The 23,296-nt window shown below is 35.5% G+C and overlaps 1 protein-coding gene across 1 annotated transcript in view; it reads left to right on the top strand.

The window, feature by feature from the left end:
• Positions 1–862: 862 nt before the first annotated feature.
• The window catches only part of LOC131676509 (homeotic protein antennapedia), a 121,029-nt gene continuing 98,595 nt past the window's right edge, over positions 863–23,296 (top strand). Inside the window, exons 1-2 of the mRNA XM_058955576.1 lie at positions 863–924; positions 6,244–6,353. The gene's annotated coding sequence lies outside the window, so the exon portion shown is untranslated. The remainder of the gene's footprint in view (positions 925–6,243; positions 6,354–23,296) is intronic.

The raw sequence follows: 23,296 nt of genomic DNA, 5'->3' as shown, positions 1-23,296 counted from the left end.
TTGTGATTTACCATCAATAAACGTTTTATAACGCAAACTGCATTCAAATCAATCCTGCAACCAATTGTGCAACCAAATAAAACGTTTCTGTTTGAAGCATGATCATGGTTTATCGGTTCCTAAGCCAAGTTAATTGATGCGTGTGCAATTCAAATGATTTCGCAAATAATTCGAAATTAGCTAATTATTTGTATTAACTTCTATTTATATATAAAAAAAATAATTTTCAGAGTTTATGTACACTTTCTATTTACGTGTGAAGCCATCATTAAGTCCGAGTATTAATATTCTCTGATTTAACAAAATTTCCATTGTAATGCAACCAATTCCGAATTTTCTAACAGTTTTACTATTTTATTTTAACCATGTGTTGAAAATAATGTTTTATACTAATAGTTTTACAAATCTCAATATGGGAGAGAATTCTGTTAAATCTTACAACTTTTGGAGATTTACAAATTCAAAGGAAGTCCTGCGTATTTTCTAAAAATTCTGCAAAACTCAATCTATTCGAAACTAAGAGTATGTTTTTTCCTGTTTATTTTCGACACAAAATACCTTAATACGACAATTGACATTAACAAACTAAGAGTATGTTTTTTCCTATTTATTTTCGACACAAAATACCTTAATACGACAATTGACATTAATATGAGGCAGTTTAGCGATGCGTGCTTCATTTAAACTTATTTATTTCTTATGATGGGCGGATACAAACAGTAACACTACAGTCACCAATAAAGAATCAAATGCCGATAAAGAAGGATTTTCTACAGCGACCGGTAGGTACAAGAAACAAATAAGAACATCCGACCGAGAGCATCATGGATGCAGTACCGATGACGACATGAACGTGAACGAGATAAGACGGATCGAATGACCCCCAAGGTGCGGCAGACAACGCAGTTAATTTTTCACCGCCAAGTAAGAAGATCTCAACACGCAACAGCAAACTACAGTAACAAGACCCCATGGACAAGCATTTTGACAGTTATTTTTTTATTTTTACATGCTGTTATAAACATTACAGACCCACGGCTCAGTTATGCTAATGCATTGAGCTGTGTTAAATAAATAAGATGGGAAAAAAGATGGGTGAATAATGTTATGGACCCAACCAGAGTGAAATATAATACAGTTAGTGCTATTAATTCAAATTCTCAAGCTGTTTTTCAAAAATTTTGAGAGGGGTTGCGACATCTATCGGTACGCTAGAAGCAGACTATTGCAAAAAATGTACGAAAACCATTAATTAATTCATTATAAACTTGGTTAGTTCAGAAAAGAATTGTATTCTCGTATAATTCAGAGAAAGCTATTCACGATTGTACCACAACAGATCATATTGTAGCGGTGTACCTATTTTACGCAGCAGTTTTGCTGAAGTAGCCATCTTCCGGACCTGGGGCGCTTCTAGAACCAAATTGTTGATTGCGGCGCGACCCTTTTCGGGGTTTTCATCTATCAGTTATCGAGTTATTTATTATTTTTGAACGGATAGTGCAAAATCAAATAATTTTATACGAACATAATTAACTTACAACTTCTCACTCTACCTAACCAGAAATTTTGAAGCGGGCCCGTATGATGAAACATTGAAATAAGATTTAAAAATCTAATGTTGTGATTAGATGGCTTCCATAGTAGTACGCTAAACGAAGCGTTGATTTACGTAGTTTGAAGGCAATAAAATTATTTGAAATTTCAGAAAAACTAAAGAATTTAAACGATTTGACTATCAAAATTATCAACCTATAGCAAAAACAAATTAAGTAACCTCAAATTATTAAGGATACCTAACAATTATTTAGAACCGTCCTATTACAGAGAACAAACATAACATTACAAACTAATAAGTATAAAGTAATTGTGTAAAAATTGTAAACCAACTAAAACAATATCAGTACTCTAATTAGAGATGAAACTGACAGCCTTTATAATTTTTTATATCTGACCAACCACAAATTTGCTCAAAATCAATAGCGCACATAGAGCCGAACTACATTTGAATAGTTCGATAAAATTTACATAGCTAAAACACTCTAGATGGACATCTGTTATCTTTGATCCTACTATAAATATTTGAATGACAGAAATACAATCAGAATACCAAGGGTGGCAAATTTCACCACATTTCAATATTGTTTTTTTTTATAAAATTCAGTTTATATTGTATTCAATTAACAAGATCTGTTTTAACCGATGTATGTTCTCAAATAGCCAAACATTACCAACGATTCAAGCCAATACAAACAATTAACGTAAAATAGAGCTTAACATAATACTATTCAAAAGCCGAGACGAATGTTAAAGTTCGGTAGTGCATGCCGTCGGTAGCCAAACACAACATGTCTCCAAAACAACATGGAATTCAGAATATGCAGTAACAAAAATGGAACAAGAACAAAAATTATGGCCGCCGCCGCACTCCCTGGTGGTGGTGAATGATTTATTTTAATCCCATAAATAATATGATTATTCCCTTATTTTCTATCTGCCTGAACTTCGTTCGCACACATTCATTTTTCTTGCTTCCGGCAGTAATTCGGCCACTTTTTCCACTACAAACACGATGTCTTTCCCCTTTTTTTAAATGGTTTAGTGGCAGCATCGGTTTATGGACATTATGGAATCCTCAAATTTATTGTCACAAACACATACAAAGAGCGCTAATGAATAGGTTTCCTCTGTTCCAATCCACTCGATACCACTACAAGCTTGGTACATATCATCGAGCAACACGTTCTGCTAGACGATAGCAGTAGCAGTCTGCGCAATAATTTAGAACATGATTTAATATGTGAAAATTACTCGAGACGCATTGTCCCCATGCTTCTGCTGTTCGTGCACTCAAATGTTTCCGTACATCAGTGCTTGCTAATCCCCACATGATTGCATTCACTGATTTTGAACGAGCGACAGGTCTCCAGAACGTATCTGATTTACTCTCGCCGTCGCTCCAAGGAAGAGCATAAAACTGAGTGTGTACGAGATTAATGCATTCAACTTGATACTCACTGAGGCTCTCATTTAGTGAGTATCTCTCGAAACATTACGGATATGTGCGATTCCAGTCAAACACTATTGATTGCTTGTGATGTTAAGTAGGTATTATTCCACTAGAACTAAAACATAACAATGTTTTATGTTTAATTACGCCAATTTTCTTCCATTGTTTCATTAAACCCTACAAAGGATTCAATGGGTCTTTGCTGACGTTCAAGTCAAATAATTAATACGCGAATTTAGGCATACCATATCCATGTCACATATATTATCAGGTATTATACTTCTCACGAAAGGCATACATAATACCTTATAAAACGGAATTTAATTCCGTATATATATGTTGCCTAAAATAATGTCACTATTTTCCATTTCGCATTTACAAGAAATAAATTCAAATGAAACTTTTCGTTTTCATTGCTCGTTCAAAAGCTCCAAGCACAGGACATTTTATCCTATCCCATCCAAAACAGGCGTATCCTGTGCTGCTCTTCTATGCTACAATACAGATCCCGTGCTTTCACTATAACAAGCTTTAAGCACATTTGGTGTAAGGATAATGATGAAACATTTCAAATGGTCCTTCAACCAAAAGTAGATATCTTGAAATATATCAACAAGAAAAATTTAAAAAAAAAATGGTTTCTCTAGCTCGAAATATTTCCACACGGATATCCATTGTATTTTTACTTATGTTCAACATACCCGTACTGGATAACAAAATGTTTCATAATATAGAGCTTTGTGTGTTGATTTTATTTTTTGCAAATTTCCAAACTGATTTTGGAGAAAGATTCACTGCAGTGGAATCGGCAATGAATTTCTAATTACATATTGATTTCGAATCAATTCGAGTTAGATCACGAGTGTCACGGGATATTCCAACAAATTAAAATCAACTCTCTTGAAGCTGATAGCTACTTTGTTTGAACATTGAAGTTAATTTAATACAAATTTCAAAATCATCAACTACTCAGCTTGGAGCTGCATTGGCCTTCAAATGGCAAGACTAAAGGCGTTGAGTCACACTTTTTTCTCGTTTTCAACAGTATTGCTGAATGGTGTCCAGGGGCGGTAGCAAAAAAAATGACATATGTATACTTGGCAAACGACAACACAAAAGCAGCGCATATCCACAAAAAAGAAATCGGAAGAAACGCCGCCCGAACACCTTTTGGAAAACAATCGAATTTCTTTTCCGTGCCGTGTTCAACTCGTACGTTACAACCGGAACGAGGTGCATACTTATTATGGTAACCACGCGGTCTTTGGATGCTCACCTGCGCCTCGAAAGGGAACTTCAAGCTTCATTCTCTCATAACGATTAGAGACCGACAATTTGGACGCAAAAAATACAATCGAAACAGTCACACCTTTGGATACTGGGTAGATATTTATAATAAACTTTAATTGATCTGAAGAACGATTTTATGCCTCTTCATCAGTTTCTAGTGAATGCTTTTTGAATGTTGTCCCAAAACGAATAAGAGTCTAACGCTAACAATTAAACTTAAGTGAATATTTAATCAATCAAATCTAAATTCCAGAACTATATACATAAAGCTTTTCAAATCATTGAACAGTTCAGTAGATATTTTTTCCCACTGATAGTGAAATTACTCCACTACTACGAGGACCGCCGGTAAATCAAAATAAAATGAATTATTTCCACCATTAGTGAGCATCGAAGTACAAAGAACAATGCTTCCTTGTGAGTTTGGCGGAGATTTCACAAAAGGTGATAATGATTATCGCCACCAAACTAAGCTTATGGGAAAAGCTGGTGACATTCGTGGTTGCTTTGTCGGTGCGCTATTATCCGCGATTTGATATTGGAAACACTGTTTCTCACGGAAGGATCTGTCGATCGGGTTACCATTGTTTGCATTTTATTATTTTGCTCTGAATGGGTTATCCAAATTTGGATCTGCAGAACACGAACAGGGGAACCGCTTCGACATAACTGTTTTTTAAACCTGACTGCTTACCTTACTGACTTCGTCGCCAAGTGTGATTTTTGCGATCTTCTAGTTTGAGAATGATCAAAACTAGACTACGCATATCAGGAAGGCGTATTTCACTAGAGGAAATGAACGATATAAGCATAAAAGGTATTCAAATATCCGCAGCACCTATTTAGTTATCAATAAACTAAGAACAGGTTTCGCATAATTTAGGACAATTTACTGCATTAAAACCGAAGTGTTTTATGAGACATTAAACAATCACCTAAACCTAACCTTATGCGAGTCACCCTGCAGTGGCGGCATTCAAAACTCTTCTTTTATCATGTTGTACAAACAATAAACGTGCCGTTCCTGGCGGTCGTAAAGATTCCGGTTTTACATACTTCTTCAACCAGTTGCGATTACAATTATAGAGGAAACCGAGAAAATTAGGCGATTAAAATTCGACAACTTGTTGCGTAAAGCGTATGGCCCATTGAAATTCAGTTTTTTGGGCAAGTTAATTTATATGCTAACGGTTATTGCATACTTCCTTCTAGCCGCCGCGACGAGAAAACAAATATGCCGACGTTACTCTGCGCTTTACCGAAAGTCTGAAAAGCGAGCGATGGTAACGTCACAAGCATGGCAACAGAGAGCTGACACTCGGACTGCCCGCGAATGATGAGATAGAAGTGTGATACGATCTATCGTAGTGTGGTGATGCTTTACACAGTTAGGACTAGTTTGCTCTACTGATCGCTAGGTGTAGCCACTCTAGTATCTAGCCAAGGCCTAAACCCCGTGGGTAAAGCTGCATAACGATGCTAAGAGGATATAAGCGAACGCATGCGCAATAATAGTTTATGCACTTGCTTGCCTTGTTATACCGGAATTGGCGAGATTTGAATATGTTCGTAAAAAGCAAGTTGCAAAAACCAATCAGAGACAAGAATGACATTGTCTTTATCGACAAATGTCACCCAAAGATATTGGATAATCAAAGAGATTATATGGAAATAGTGTATTTTTGGGCGAATAATGTATTCCTGCTGTTAAATTAACGATCATAATTAACTGTTACCTTGATTCCCCATGGCTTAACTGTTAGCCTGACTCCGCATGATATGGCGTAATTGGTAACACGCTTGTCTGATACGCAGCCAACCTGCGCAAAAGAATATATAATTCTAATCTTTACAATAGGGCGGATTCTTTTCTTGATTTAATGTTTTAAAAATGATATGTCTTCTTTTTAAGCCTTATTTTCCCACGTTTTATTTACTTCTAGATAAGCCGCACTAACTGGATTAAAATTCGACTAGTACAAGGATACCACAAATCTGTTAAACCATATATCTACTAGGAAACTGCTATTTAAACCAAAAAAATAACGAACAGGTGAGAGTTAATCATTTAAATTGAACTAAACAAATTTTCAGTGTACAACGAATGTTTGCATTTTTTTTCTTCACACCTTTTTCGGGGACATCCGATGGCTTGCTTACACCGAGGATACGCTGTCTAAAAGGAAGAAAAATTGGACTTGTTTTGCATCAATAGGTTCGGGTGGTAAAATAGAAATTTTTCATCTTTGCTTGTCCCGCACGCACATCCCAAGGGCAATAGCAATAAAAAATACTGAAGGTCACTGCATACACTACATGTTAGGCAACTTTCTCTTTTTTGTAAAAGGAATCATTCTCCCAGGAAAGATGCGATAGTTTTATTGGTCTTTTAGCATTTGTCTGAACAGAGCGAGAGTGTCAAAGCGAGAAAATATTAGTTGTGAATTGTATTAGCTGTGACTTAGACCTGGCACGACCAAGGATTAACGTTATAATAGCAACGGAAATTCATTGTTTTGCAAAACATCATTCAAAAGTCAGTTCAAAGGTTTTTTTAGTATTATACTATATCAGATAATTATAACTGTGCTTCTGCAACATCGTGTCAACAACTTCAACATGTTCAGCTCCATTTATTGTGACAGACTGCTTGAAGTGCCGAACATTGTTAAAGAAATTATTGAAGTGCAATAGTGTAATAAAATATTTAATACCATCGGTTGATTTTCATCGATGAACAGCACGTGGTTTATTTAAAAAGTGTATTTGAACAAATTAAAGTTTGCAATGTTAAACATTCGAAAGATGATTGAATGATTTATTTGATATATTTAGGAGTGGTATAGCTGTGGCTTAATTCAACATTTTTTTCCAGGGACCTGTGTTCTGTGTAAAGTTCGACTCAGCTCGACGAATTTAGATAAAATCCTTTTAGGCCAGTGTACATTTTTCCCGAAACTGACTTTTTGCAATTTTTATTTGATCAACGTAATCCAACTGTAGTGTCTTTTGAGAAATTTGGAAATTATTTTCCAGTTTGTTTGTTAAAAAATTACTCAAAAGTCAGTTCAAATCATTTCAAAGGTATCTCCAGTACTTATTGGCGTCCATTTTCCCCGTTTGCTGTAAAACATGAAAAACGTGGATTACTCGCTTTTGGACGACAATCATTCTAATGTTTAACTATGTTTACGGTAGCTCAACTAAACACAAGGAAGCGGCGTCCAAAATGAATGCAATTAATTCACTTATTATCTTGAAAATGGATTAAGTTAGTGAAAGGATTTTAGTACAATTTCAAAAGTAGTATGTCAAACTACTTGATTTTATTATAGTATTAGAGGAAATATTATACAAAGCTTTCCACGTACAAACGCGCTCTACAGTTACAGGCTTGAGATGGCGCGGAACGATACACAATTGGTGTTCGGTCGTGAGTTGATATTTTTTTCAAATCAGCTCTAATGATTACCTTTTGATGAGAAAAAGACGGTTTGAATTTACATAAAGGCATAAAGCAATGCTTTCACTACATCAAACTTTCAGTATATGGGTAGTACATTTTCCAATGAAATAAATAAACACAATTTTATAAATGTATGTATGTAACGATAATTGGCGGAGTTACGGCTTTTCCTCAAAACCTTTTTTCATTTAAGAAGTTTGCGGTGATCATGATTCTAGACCAATAGATCAACTAAACTCCCAAAACTTAAAAAAATCCATTAGTATATGAGTATTCCTCGTACCTTAACGATTAGTTGAATAAATAATAATTTTTTCCCGCATTCGGGAACGTTTTTCCTAAAATATCTCTGTTTAAGCTCAAAAATTGTATTAAAAAATTCTCATCTGCAAAATTAAAAATTATGCATAAAAAAGGGATCGTTAAGGTACGAGAAAAATTAATTACGATCAATTGAAAAAAATTGAAGAAAATCGGTTTTTTTGGTAATCGTGAGCTTGAGCTTGTGCGACCACCCCTGGCTGCTACTCCGTTATCGATCGGGACTAGTTGAAGTTGCACAGGGAATCAGTAGATAATTATGCTTAGGAGTAGCGAAAACATCTTTCAATGTGCAACGCCTGGTAATCCTAAAGTGTTTTTGAACAATACCGACGCCGGCCAGGCCCGAACGTAGATCGCGGAAGGAAAGGGAAGCAATGGTTAGTCCGATGCTTGCTTTTGCTAGAGGCCGTATATACTACTGCGCACTCCACAAGTATCACGGGAGGAGGATATTTTTGTTAGTAAGAGTATAGAAGTTACTTCTTCTTTACCGACGTCAGAGAGGTGATTCCACTACCTGGACTAGATATCGATCCACCAATTTCATGGACCGGGGACCAACGGCTTTACTTCCCTTCCGAAGGAAGACGTGACCACAGATTTTTTCATCTCAGAAAAATCTAAACGACCTCGGCTGGAATTGAACCCAGGCCAACTGGAATGAGTGGCGGTCACGCTTACCACTCAACCACCGGCGCCGTCATCGGTTTTTTTTTTTTTGATAATCGTAATCACCGAAAAACCATTCTTGGAAAAACAAAGTTTCGAGATATACGAGTTTAAAATTCCAAGTTACAACTGCTCTTGGTAGACGAAGCGCGCTCGGAAACGCTGTAACTTTCGATCTATTTCTCGGATCTCTATAAAAATTTAGAAAAAATATTTTCATGGTGTTGTACTTTCACATAAAGTAAAAAAAAATCGATTTTTTGAAAAATTAAAAGGAATGTAACCCCTTTATTGAAAATCGTTCGTTATATGTGACAAGTTCACATTATCTTTTTTGCTAAAAATCCTAATACGACTCAAAAATAATTTACAGAAATCTTATACTGGAAAATCATGGGTTCGGTTAACTTCAAATTTTCATTATACGTCTCAGTGTCTGTTGTCTCATTGGTGAATTTTTTTGGATGTTTTTTTTTGTGAAATACTCCGTATCAGTAGAGTAAAACCAAATTTACACCTATCCGATCCGATTCATTGACGGTTCAGTACCGTGCACGGACACCAATATTCTTTTATATTTTTATATGCGGTGCCATGCCGGGAAAATGTGGATGTTCGCATTTGATGTGTATTAAAGAATATTGGTGTCCGTGCACGGTACTGAACCGTCACTGAAACGGATCGGATAGGTGTAAATAGTGACATTAGAAACATTAGAGTTTCTTTTTATGAAATTTTCTTTATTATTTTCGAACATATGTCGTGTATTTAAGGTGAACTTCCGTAGTTAGGCTGATTAGTTTGGGGATTTCAAATGTGCTTTACGAAATTATTGGATATCCTATTTGAAAGCACTATGTGATCGACGAAGCAAACTTCAAACTGTCATCAGATTTGATAAGATCGAGTTAATATTCTATTATTAGCATTTCTTAACATTCGGTACGTGCTTCTATTTTTTAAACACCGTTTAAAGTAGCAGATTTTTTAACTAATCATTCTCCCGCAGATGATTCCTAGTGTATACGAGAATTACAAAGACTAGTAGAACATCTATGCTGACTCTAAGAATCGTGCGTGGTAAGTGCTTGAAAAACGAACTGGTTGTTGAGTTCAGGAATGCCTTATCTCGTACGACCAGATGTGCAAATGCACAAAACAAAAGTGTTCTGTGATGTAAGTCTCATATCACTGTAAGGTGAATAGAATCACGTTTAGAATCGAGAAGTTTGTATTTTTGTATGTGTTACTTCTTATAGGCACTAATGAGCGGTAGTGGGTCATATAGAATTTCCCTTAAAAATAAAATATTCCAATAACACAACAACTGAATAGGCGTTGAGTAAAATTTTAGTGATTCATTGATGTGCTTTGGGCCTATGCATAAGTTTTACTACCGCGATTTATGTAAATTGGAACCGTTAGAACTAGTGTTGTGCACTTTTATTGTTTATAAATGTAGTTATTTATAGTAATTTTATTAGGCAATTAAGTATCCTGCATCTCTTTCACCCGTGTTTACAATTTAAATGAAAACAAATTGAATAAAAAACCGGTTTAGCTTAACGCGATACAGTAAGAGTAAAATATATTTTGATTACCCTTTCCGAATGCTGAAATCAGGTCATTAGATATAGAATACAACCCTACTTTATTACACAGAGAGAGCTTAGCTTTCCATAGGATGTAATTTCTTTTCAAACTTTCCAAATTTTAACTTAATATTTTTCGAAAGAATTTTGAGTTCGGGTATAGACTCATGTTGATTATTAATAAATCAAACTAATGATTAAATCGCACTATTTAAATTACCTTTTAATTTGTTTTTGCAATATTTAAAAAAACGCTCAACAGACTTACCTATACTTTTCAATTTTGCTAGGTATATAATAATAAAAAAACACTCGAACTTCACTATCAACAGATACAAGTAGTTCGCATATGATTAACAGTCTTCAGTTGATAGTGCAAGAAAGTGGAATTAAAAGGAAATCATCTGTCTTATGTGAGTTGAGTGTGATTGTTTTTAAAAACGTTGTTTTGTCTGCGCATTTCAAGCATTGGTTAAAAAATAGCACATGCCTTAATGACTCAGAATGATTCGATTCAACATTGGAATCTTGGATAGAGGTTTTGGAAATGATACTACATGTTCAGATTCGTTGTGTTGATATTCTGGTATATTAATGCTGAATCATTATCAATGAATATACTTTGAACCGAAAGAAAATCGATTACATTGTTTGCTATGTCCATACTTTATTGTAAACAACCGAAAAGGGGAGCCGCATATCGGTCGGTACTCGAATATAACGAAAAATTTGATAGTAACCCTGTTATTATTTCAATCGTAAATTCGCGCAATGCACTGGAATCCTAATCACGTACTGACCTACCCCACAACCGAAAACACAGACTGTTGAATACACAGCTGATTATCCTCCGCTTTTGAATCTTCTGCCCAGAATCATCAGAGTGCGGTAACAACAAGAAAATAATTCTATAAATCAATTTTAATTCCGACCACCTGTTACTTTCACTCTTCCCGAATGTACAGTGCCTTTTCCAGACTCTATAACACCAGTGCCGGGAAAACCCGAAGCGCCGGAAAATCATGCATATAATAAAACATAAAATCGTCTCGCTGCTGCTGCTCCGGTGTTGACTTCTGCCGGCCAAAAAAGTGGAGATTCCCACACAGCATTACGAGCCGAAAATGCGCTCTGCAAGAACGAGAGCCACCGTCTGGGGCTTCTCTGACGTAACGACTTTCTAAGGCCATAAATTTTCGGAAACCGGAGCACAGGCACAACGAAACTGTCTGAAGGTAGCCCGGCGGAATGGGAAACAGGAAGAAGAATGACACAGTTTTTCTTCTGGTGGAGCATCTTCAGTTGAACAGTTTTCATCCGATTTCAAGTTCAATGGCTTCTTTTATAATGCTATTATAGAAAGCAGGCAGCATTGATTACAATAACTGTAATGATGTCAACTCTAGCATCAGGTTCTTTCTAGACATCAGAAAGAACTGATTCCAATTTAGTACTCAATAGCCGTCGCTAAACCCATCGATAGCTGATAAATGTTCAGCAATTCACACCGAACAGCAGTCTGAAAAATGAGTAATGGCCGCTCCCCTAAAAATTGAAAACTGCTCTACATGTGACTGGGTGTTTGAATGTAATGCAAGATCCGCTCTGCTCTTTCTTTCCCGCCCGCAGTCAGTCGACTGTATCATGATGATGGTGTGTGCATCGCGTCCATTACCATTCCTACATTCCATGTTCGTTTTCGGTTTTCCACCTCTTGCTTTGTCCTTTCGCATGATCTACCACCCATCATCAGACTTGGGTTACAGCTGTGTGTATTGCATCTGCTCTCTCCCTCTCACATCAGACTACTCGTCTAACTCGCTCTGTCTACTGTGGCTCTTGGTTCTCTATGAGAACCACAGCAATGATGGATTGTGTAGTAAGTTGAATTTGACGCAGGAATGATTTCGGGGAGTTTGTAAAAAGCTGTGGTGTAAGTCGTATGATTTTCCCTCAGTGTAGTCGAAATTCGAATCTGTAGTTGTGGGTTGTCTGGAAGATCCTTTTCGCTGGCGCATTTCGTGTAAGAAACTTTGCCGGGACATGTAGGAACGGTGCAGCCCCTGTCGCTACAAAAAGGATATCCGTAGCAGTGAGATTTTGTTGGCAGACGAGAATTGGAAACAACGAAAAAAAAAGATAAGGCAACGATGCGATAAAACGGTGAAAATGTGTCTGAAATTTATTAATTTATTGATAACGATCACAAGTTCAATTTTAATTTTAATTTCCTATTCTTCCGCATCACTGAAATTTGAAATGAAGGAAAATGAACTTTTCAGATCCGTCGAAGGTTGCTAGGAACGAGCATTCCTCTGTTGTCGAAACGTGTCAAGATTATTGATTGGAATACATTTCATCATCGGTTTGCTGGAGCGATTCAAATTGACACAGCAAAAATACCGACGGCACAACTGGCAGGACGGGATTTCACAGAAGGGACTGTGACGCAGAGATGCTGAATTAGTTATGAGCTTAAATTACTTTGCTGTATTTTAATTTTACTAAAGGGGTTTCCATGCTTCCATTTACCCATAGGACGAATTACCATATTTAGAAGTAGTTACACTATGAGCGAAACCGGTGGGGACCTTTCATCCTGTGTTTAATGGCAAAGGACCTAACGTGAATCTAAAGATTTCTTGCCACATGCTTTGCCTTCAAATCAATTCCTATTTGGAAAGTTCAACATATTGAAAGCAATCTAGTATGAAATAGCATATTAGAATAGTAACCTTCTACTGTACTATTGGTTTATGTAGAACATAACACCAAAAATAATATTCTTGCTTTTTCAATTTTTTTGGCTATTTCGACAAATTAATTCCTAATATTCCGGAGTGAATCAGTTTCAACTATTAAACAGAAAACTAGACTAGGCAAGTTTATACAAGCATCGTCAAAAGGCAGTATTGGAGGCATCTCATCAACATGAATCGTTCGCATTAGGTGATTCAAAGCTGATAACTTTCTTAACAAATAGAGTTGCAGTTCATTCTACTAGATATAAATAGTTAATACACAAACTAATCAGTAATAAACCGCAACACATTTTGACTCTGGGATTGGAATACCTAAAATAGCGGAGGGGAGCGGGCTTCAATTATTGGGTTGATTCGGTCCAAAAGAGTCACTTTGAAAATATACCACATACCATTCGAATCCGCTCGTCGAGATGTTGGTTAATATATGTGTCTGTGGCAAAAATGTCAACTGTTTCTCAAAGGTGGCTAGACCGATTTTCACCAACTTAGTTTAAAAATAGAGGTACAACCTTCCCATCGGCTCCTATTGATTTTTTTTCTGATCCTACTTGCCGTTTCGGAAATACGTGTTGAAGAGTACGGCCACACCACAAATTTGCATATAAACTGGCAACACCTTGATATCAAAATAATGCAAAACTTACTAAAATGGGTGCAAAAATAATTGAATTTGCAAGGTCCAGATCACTACTGACTAACCAAAGGCGCAAACATTGGCCACCTACTACGACGGTTATTGATCCCGTATAAGCAGGAAATGAAAAATGTTCCAATGGAAGAGTGAAGGAAAATTTAAAAACCGAATTTGTATTTTGGATACCAAATGGGTTTATTTTATGTAAACTCGAACAAAAGCTTTTTTAACCCATTATATCCTAGCGTATGAAATTTCATACGCAGAACTATCCATCGTTTAACGCGTATTTACTGCAGAATTTTGGCATCTAACTGCTTTATTATTGCACTAATGGGATCATTGCACCTCATATTTCATTGTGAAACAAGACAACTGCCATTTTTTATAATTTTGTTTACATTTTTGAACCGTGTATAGTTGAGGCAAATGGCGGCTGAAAAGTCAGCAATACATTTAATTGAATTTTGTTGTTGGAATTCGTGCTAATAATTCCATTATGTGACAAAACGTTCCCACAGGTGTAAAAGAAGTGTTGTCTATCAGAAAATCCGAAGAAATACGTCAAACAACTTAAAATTTGTTGTTTTTATTTAAGCGTACGAAATTTTTTGCACGAGATATTTTCATTCTCAAAACCATTTTAAGCGGTGATTTTATTTTTCCCATAATCTTTGATACATTTTTTGGTGGAATTGAAGATATCACTGCATTTGGCTCACTTTTTGAAACCCCTGGGTTATAATGGGTTAAATGAAAATCGATTTTTTTGGACTTCAACCTAATCGCGGACCTTTTACATTTCTTATAAAAGGAGGGCCGAGTCTTATATACAAATCAATTCAACTCGACTATTTAGGACAATAACTGTGTTTGTGTAATGGACAAACTCTCATTCGTGATTCTCAGCCATGGCTAAAGCGATCTTATAGAAACCAAGTGCACATGGAAGGCCTAACACGCAGATAGACCGCTATTAATTTATTTTTGATTTTAATGTTTAATTTCCAAGATATGGATATTTGAATTTGTAAAAATGGTATTTTTTGCAGGTTTTTAAAATTTACTCCTGCAATTGACAACATAGGTAAACAAACGCATTTTATATTTTCAGACAGCCTATACGAATACCTTTCGAACGAACTATAGTTTGTTGAACTCGGATTATTTGCAAAAGTATTATTTAACATTAAATACGGACGACGGATTCTTACCGTTTCCCAATATCTAGAAATAAAACCAAAAAAATTTCACAAAATGGTGGAGTTAAAGAATGGAAAAGTACAGCTGGTGGTTCTTGTTGAAATCAATGAAACAACAAAGATTTCCGATTTACATAAGTGCACCTTCTGTTTGATATTCCGTACCCAGTTTTTTGGTATGCATTTTTGATACTAATCTTGATAGAATCTTATAAAATCTGCGTATATTGTTATGATATTTGATATTCTTCGATTTATCTATCGCCGTAAGCAAAAATCTCGATTTTTTCGATCTTGTATAGCAAGTCAACCCCTTAAGGGTTTATATATGTAGCGGATCAACAAAGATTAGAAATTTTCATTATTTACTTTAATCAAGATTGCAAAATTCTATTAAGGGGTACGTAGAAGCACGTAAACGTAGGCATATTTCGGAAATTTTTATTGATGCAATGTAAAGATCGAGCTCCCGTAAAATGGGATTTATATTATTATTTTCATTGTACAAAAACTAAAAGTGTCAAGTATTTTAGTTTCAACACAACATTGCGGCTGGACAACATTTTCCCACAGACTAGTTCTTTCGGAAAAGGTCCACGACCGGAAATCTATCTTCCGTAATTTTTGACCTAGGGTCAAAAACCAAAGTTTTTTGATTCTTGGCGCTTTTTTTAGCAGAAAAACGCAGAAAATTTCATAAAAATTGATACAAAATAGCTTATTTAAGAAAGTTTAGAGGTTTAGAGAAAAGAACAAATAAAGTTTTCAGTGTACTCAGGGTATACATAACAGGCGTTTCGGCAAAATTGAAAATTAAAATATTCATATGTTATTGCCGCCTTCCATATTTGGACATATCACTTTTAAAACTCTAATGCATATTTGAGCGAAAGGAAAACAAATCGGCTTATTAAAACTTCTACTTTCATTAATAAGCGTGTGAATATTATCAAAGACTTTTAATTTTAATCAACGGAACCTTCGCTTCACAATGTAGTTTTTTTTAACTAATCTCGTTTTTTACTTAAATCGGTTTTCAGAACCTTCGGAATTAACAAGGGTGTAGCTAGAAGTGCGTGTCGAGGAGTAACTCGCACCCTCCCCCTTCCCCACACACCTCTCACTCCACCACATCAATCCGCCTCAAATCACCCACACTCCCTTCAGATCACAAGCCCACATTACCTTCACCCTCCACTCATATCAAAATAAGCCGGGGTGGTTCGGCTGTGAGTTATACGCCCGTCTTACATACCCACCCACGCGTATCAAAATTAGTTAGCAGGAAGACATTGAACGAATGCTGATTAATCTGATTAATTATTATTTTTTTATGTTTCAACTGTTTCAGCTTCGACACGTAGCTCCTTAAGCAATTTTATATAGGTGCAAATTATATTAAGAATGTAATAGACCATTTTACAATGTCCTAGGGTAAACAGGTCTAATACTACCCTTTAGCAAAAATAGCTATATTTCAACTTGGGGCACTATGATGTCGCAGAAACTTCCTACTTATTTTTTTGCAAAAGCATGAAAATAAAAATGTTATTACACATTTCTCAAAAGTGCTCATATTCCAATTTTTTTGCTCACCTGGGACAAAATACCACAGTGTCATATGCTCCACAATAAAAGAATACTATGCCCTATAGCAATCGGTAAGTATGCTCCACAACAATATGGTTATTTGCCCTAATCGAATTATTGAAATTTTTATATTCTTAAAAAAAGTCATACGTTGTATGTAACCTTGTTTTACCCAAAGAAAATCAGTATTCCTGTTATTTAAAGCTTATAATTGGCTCAATAGTTACTTTGCGGTTGTGCTAAAAATGGGGCATACTATTCAAAGCTTAGTGAGGCGTTTTGTTTTTGAGCTGTTGTGAAAACATGAATAATTCTACACGCACACATAGTTTCAAACCAAGTTTCTAAGTTAATGTCGCACCTATTTCTCAGCGGATTCTTGACCAATTTTTACAAACTTGATTTCAAATGAGAAATGCAATACTCCCATTGACTGCTTTTAAACTTCATTTAGATCTTACTTTTGGTTCCGGAGCTACAGGCTGGTCAGACTTCAGACCATCCTCACAATTTGCTTCATCCACCCGGCATATTATTATAGGTCGCAGGAAATATTCACACAAATTTCCTCCTCCCATATCCTATATTCCAAAATAATGTACAAGGAAAACAATATTAATTATGATATGACAATATGATTAAGCTTATTAAATATTATATATTTTTATTCCAAGTGTGTCAGCGTCGACATGTATCTCATCACGTTTGTGGCTGAGGTGCGCTAGACAGTGGCGGATCCAGGGGTAGAGTCTTGGGTGTCCGGATCCCTCCAAAATTTGTTGAGAAATTTTAAATTAGTTTGAATTTTACATTGGTCTGAAACCAAATTTGACCACCAATATTGATTTTCATCGAAATGTTGAACCCCTCCCGATTTTTTTTTCTGGATCCGCCCTTGAATAAACATTCCTACACATTTATTGAACGTAACCAGCCATTGAATCGTAGTTTGTATACACGAGAAAGGCCATATACTAATGCAACTATTAAATAATATTCTCTCCAATTTTCTTTACAAAATATTGAAAAATAAGCGAGTGAATCTCCCGAGACTTCTCGAAATCAACTTGTTGTTGTGGTGTACATCATAACTCAAAATCTACTGGACCAGTCGTTTTCAAATTTTGCACAGTATTTGTCCACAAATTCTTCAATATGTTACAGTAGTTTCATGTTTTCTTTTTTCGTTTTTGATTTGTGTCAGTTTTGAGTTACAATACACACCGCGTTTTCCCGATGTTCCTCTGGAGATTCACACGTCCATTTTTCAATGTTTTGTAATGAAAATGTAACAAATATTGCTGAACTGTTACATTATTATATAGAAATTGATTGAATATACCAATACTCTCTGTAGGGCAAAACAATTTAAAGCATTTTGTTTCTTCATCGAAGATGCCTGCAGCTTTCATGTAGAATGAATGGAACACGATTATTTTTCGTCTTTCCGTGAATTACAGCTGTTAAATTGTTTCAAGTTTGGAATTACGCAAAAGATTAAAATCGCATATTTTGGTGTATAGGATATCAACATGATATCACCAACTATCCGATATAGCATTCCAAAACAATGCTTCGCCAGCTTTAATAGTCATTTTAAATATATTTTGAGTGTTCTGGCAAAATGACCAGAGATATTCTCTTATAATGTTATGTGTGTTTGTCTGTGATAATATTAGGTGCATAAATGAGTTTTTGAACAATACTATTCCTAAGCGTTCCTTGGTATTATAATCCGGAATTTGGAAATCTTTATTTGTTTCGACTGACTCCACCGTCGATTGTAACTAGGGGACTAAATGTCATGAATCTACTAACGCCGAGAATCCTTCATGATCGGGATCCAACATGCGATGATTAGCTTATGAGATCAGCGCCTTGCACTCTGTACCATTCGGTAGTCAAAAAAGTTTTTAAGGTTTTCTCATACTAAACGAAGAGAGATGTTTCAATTACTGCTAAACTCAATTCGAAATAATATTTACCATTTTGTTCGATTATATTTACTTCCTTTTTATACAAACTATAAAACCTAACGTTTTTTGGGCAAAATACGATTTAAGTGTTTATTTTATAGTCGTGTACGGGCACTCCTTTTTTTAATCACTACCCGAAACAAATTGGAGGACTCTGTATGGGAAGAATTGTTGTCTCTTGCATATAGTGCCATCAGATTGTCATTTGTTTCTTTCACTATAATACTCTCTCGACGTAAACAAGCTCTCCATAGACGACTTCAAAACTCACTTAAATCAATGCTTTGATCAGAAATTTCCTAATTTATAGTAGTTTTATATTAAATTTATTTTATAGTTTTATATCAAAAGAATAGGAAAAACTAGTCGAACAAAACGGCGGATACTTGGATGAAAAAAATTCAAGGAATTGAAAAATTTGTGTTCATTTTGTATAACAAAAATCCACAAAACTTTTTTGACTACCTAATACCATAGTAGGGTGAACATTATAAAGTACTTCTTTACTGATAAAGTCAATTGTAAACAATATATCACTTCAACTTATTTAAGATTTCAATTAACATAAATACATATGACGCTAACACCTCCACCTACAAAAAAAATTAGTGTTAAAGCAAATTGTGTCTTAATTGTACTTCACAGCCGATTCTTAGTTTACAGAAAGGTGTCCGGTTATTTGATCGAATGCCATTTTGTTTATTCATTTCGTTTATTTGACGGTTCAAGTCGTTAGCTTCACGGAGCCGCAAATCATTTATATATGTACAGGATCTAAAAAATGATTAATAGTGAGATTAGCGACGGACCAAATGTTTACCTTGCGACAAATTCTGGATAAATTCCGGGAATATAACTTGCGGATGCATCATCTGTTCATGGAATTCAAGAAATCAGGGCGATGGATTCTCTAATATAGCGCTCGAAGGAGCGATATGAAGACTTAATGTGCAAAGGAATAGAACATGCCTACTTATTGGCTTTGATTGCCGCCCTTCCATTTGAGCTAATGCGTTGAACAAAGATGGCAAACATTGCTCTAACCAACGACTTCAAATAAGTAGAATGATAATCAAAACAGGGTGCAACTAGGCTCATTACCTTATGTATTACCGTACAGCGTTAACTTCACTGTATATATTGTATATTGACAAATGTGAGATATTCTGCTCAATAAAGCATAAGAGTCTCATATTGATAAACAGTAAGCCGATAAATACGTTGTTCAACATTTACATTCTCATTGAGCTTTGTGGATGGAACAACCATGCTAGTGTATTTTTCTTGATATTATCTAACCAAACCTGGTAGTCATTTTTAACAAAAGTGCATATGGGAATCTAGTGCTTTAATGAGCGGTATTATCAAATTTTCCACATATCGTCGCTGTTGTGCTATCTTATGACAAGCGCCATTAAGCACATTTCGAGAAAAACGATTTTTAATACTTGAGAATTAATAACTTGACACTTATAAATGATGCAAACAATTCAAAGAAGACAATTGATGCTTCTATCTATTCTGTATTAATCTCTCAAATATTACGAAGATCGGTTGACTATGTTGCGAGTTTTTACTATGAATGTAAACAAAAGTCGCACTCACACGTGTCATAGGCGTGTATTGATGACAAAAATTGTATGACGTGTCATAATCGTGCATAGAAAATTTTCCATAGAAAAAAATCATCAATTTTTAACTTTTATTCATATCTTTGCGTTCATATGGTCTATAAACAATCGGTGAAATGCATTTTGAAGGAAATGAGTCAGGGAATCTAGAAAAAATAGTTATTTTCGGTTATAGTGTTGCCAAACATCCTTTATTTCCAGTTTAAAACTAAAACTGTGTTTTTCTCACAACTCGTGTAATTTTCTTTTGAAAATGTTTATGCCATTGTGTTCCTCAGACATTTTCACACATAAAAACATCCAAAACTTCAATATAACTTGAGCAAATCCCTAGATACAGTGATTTGAAGCAAAAAACTCACAATTTCTCATCATGTTTCTCGCTATATCTAAGTAACCAAGTAGAATTTCAAAATTCTGAAAACGCCACTTTGTGGAGATTGTTTAAACAAGTAATGTGGCATATCTAACTCAGTTTACCCCAAAATGGCGTTTGTCATAAGATAGCACAACAGCGACGATATAATGATTAGAATACAAATCTTATTACTTTCATTTACTTATGTAACCGATACAAATTAATTAAATTTTGTTTTTCGCAGCATTTTCCGGAACCTTTTCTGATATTATTGCGACTATCATTAAATATTGTACTATTCAAAACGCGTTGAAAAATATGTCAAGCAAAATATTGGATAGTATAAATATTCTTTTTTTAAATATGCAAGCATGACAGATTCGGTACGAAAAGTAAATTGTTCGCGAAGATTATTAAAGACAGCCAGCTTTTTTGTAGATCGCGGAATCAATTTATCATTACAAATATTTGGAATTACTAAAATATGCTTGATATATTATATAAAAATACGTTAGTTGTTTTTTTCTGCTCTAACAGGTTTCTCTTAATTCAGCATACTGAAGTTTGTGCCAATGAATGAAATACAAAACAAACATAAAGTATTGGTATAAAAATGAGATTACATTTTTGCATGTGGATTTTAAATCAATTTTCCATCGATTCCACGATACTTTATAGGTACCAATTTGTTACTCAAGGGTTGATAGTCTTGCTTTATTGTCTTGTGCTAAAAATCAAAACTCGGCCGAAATGCGACTACGAATACCCATGCGAAAGCAGAGATATGGATAAACAAAATAAAAATGCAATAAAATTAACATAACAACATTATTAATGATTTTAAATTGTTTAAAAATGTTTGTTTCTCCCTGTCTCCGCTTTATTTGTTGCAGATTTCTTACGATGCAGCGCAGATTTCCTGGTACGCTTGGTGAACTGGCTGGATAGTGATTTGGATTGGAAAGAAGCGGTACGACAGTCTGACTCGACTGCACTACCGCTTGTGCGAATCGAAGTCAGCTTTTCAGGGTGGGGAATGGTGGGTCAGGAGAAAATGTAAAACAGACGATGAGTCTGATTCCTCGGAATGATGAATGGAAAAGAAAATGTGAGGAATTAATTTGTTCATTGAGTTTTAATGATAAATTCGAGAACGATGTTTAAAATTTATAACCTGACTTTTAGATCACAGCAGTGTTAATAAAAGTGTGGCCAAATTGCCTTCCTGAAAGAAAGGGCGAACAAAAATGTTCTGCTTTCGCCATCCCGGGTATACATTGTAGAAACACAGCCATGAAAACGACTTGCATTCCATGCAGGCTATTTCACCGCAGTACTCTTCATTAGGCTAGGAAACTTGGGGTCGGTCTTTTAATTTCATCAATTCGATAGTATCACGATTCATAGCTACATTACCTGTCGAGTGTATGAATATAACTGACAAGCATAACTCTCCGAAACCGATTAAAACGGCAGTTTTATTTACATTACTAACATTTTTGCATTTTCAAAATATCCTACGCTAAATTTCGAATACGAAGAAGCCGTGCTGGTTATGAAAGTTCTGCCTTAACGAATAACTCCCTGTGCGTCCCGCTATATTATAAGGAAAGGAGAGAATTCAACATTTACAAAAACTGTCACCCGCTGTGTGCGCTGTCACTTACCGAAGACAACGACGGTGATGCTCCCCCTCCCTTGCTGTGACTGTCTCTGAAAATCCCTTTTGTCTTTCCACGTTGGTAGGTATCCTTGGTTGCTGTATCACCCTCTCGTTTGTTACTCAACCCCAACGCAATTTGAACGCTTCTATTACATCAATTGCTTTCCGAACAAAAAAATAGAACGCTGGAAAACAACCGGATCACACCAATATCTACATGGCAGGGCTCCCAAGGATACCAAGGGCCCTTGTCAGAGAGAAACGAAGAAAGACGCTGTAAAGCGAAAAGCTCTCAGGATAAGAAAGGCATCACCTCCAGGAAGTTACTCAACAAAAAGAAAAGAAAAGTTGAAAGACACGAGTAAGGTATTACAGTTCTCAACCTTCTGCTCCGATTTAGTATCACTTCACCGTGTTATATACGAACAAAGATCCATTTCCGACCGAGCTGGCTTATGCGGAAATTCCTTCCCAGCTGTGAGTTTTCCGAAAGCCGAAAAGGAAGCACAAAAATTGTGGGAAGAGAGCTGTCTAACAAAAGTGTCGGGTATTGGAAAATGAAAGGATGTGTATCTTTCGCTTGTCCATTGTCATGAAGCTTTACTCGACTGTACAAGGATACAGTTGAAATGCCATTTAACAAATGGAATGAATGAAGTTCAAAATACTTCGAAATTGCTTACAACTGACATGCACCAAATCAATTTTCACATTAGCATAAATAGATTAATCCAACCTTCGATTTAATTTGGGACTTTCATGATCACCGCACAACACGACTAAAGATATGGTTTGATGCGACTTATTTAAAATTAGACTGTATCCGAGAGGATAAAAATTGTAAAAAAATTATACAAAAACTTGTGAGGTGAGTTCCGTATGTACGAAGAGCCTTTGACATTTACAAGTAGAAAAGTTCCAGTGAAAATGCCAAAAATATATTTTCTCTGATATTTTTCAGCCCTTTCTCATTTCGTTCATTACTGGTTGATGCCTATTTTACATATTATGATTTATTCATGTGATTCGGTTTTACATATACCCTTTCTCATAAAACCAACGCACTCTAGTATCAACACTTGTACCTAAAGTTGCCCAAGTCTTTTTCACTCCACCGAAATTTCCC

Source organism: Topomyia yanbarensis, chromosome 1 (genome assembly GCF_030247195.1).
Source record: "Topomyia yanbarensis strain Yona2022 chromosome 1, ASM3024719v1, whole genome shotgun sequence".
Taxonomy (NCBI): Eukaryota; Metazoa; Arthropoda; class Insecta; order Diptera; family Culicidae; genus Topomyia; species Topomyia yanbarensis.
This window is presented reverse-complemented; position numbering and strand designations above follow the sequence as displayed.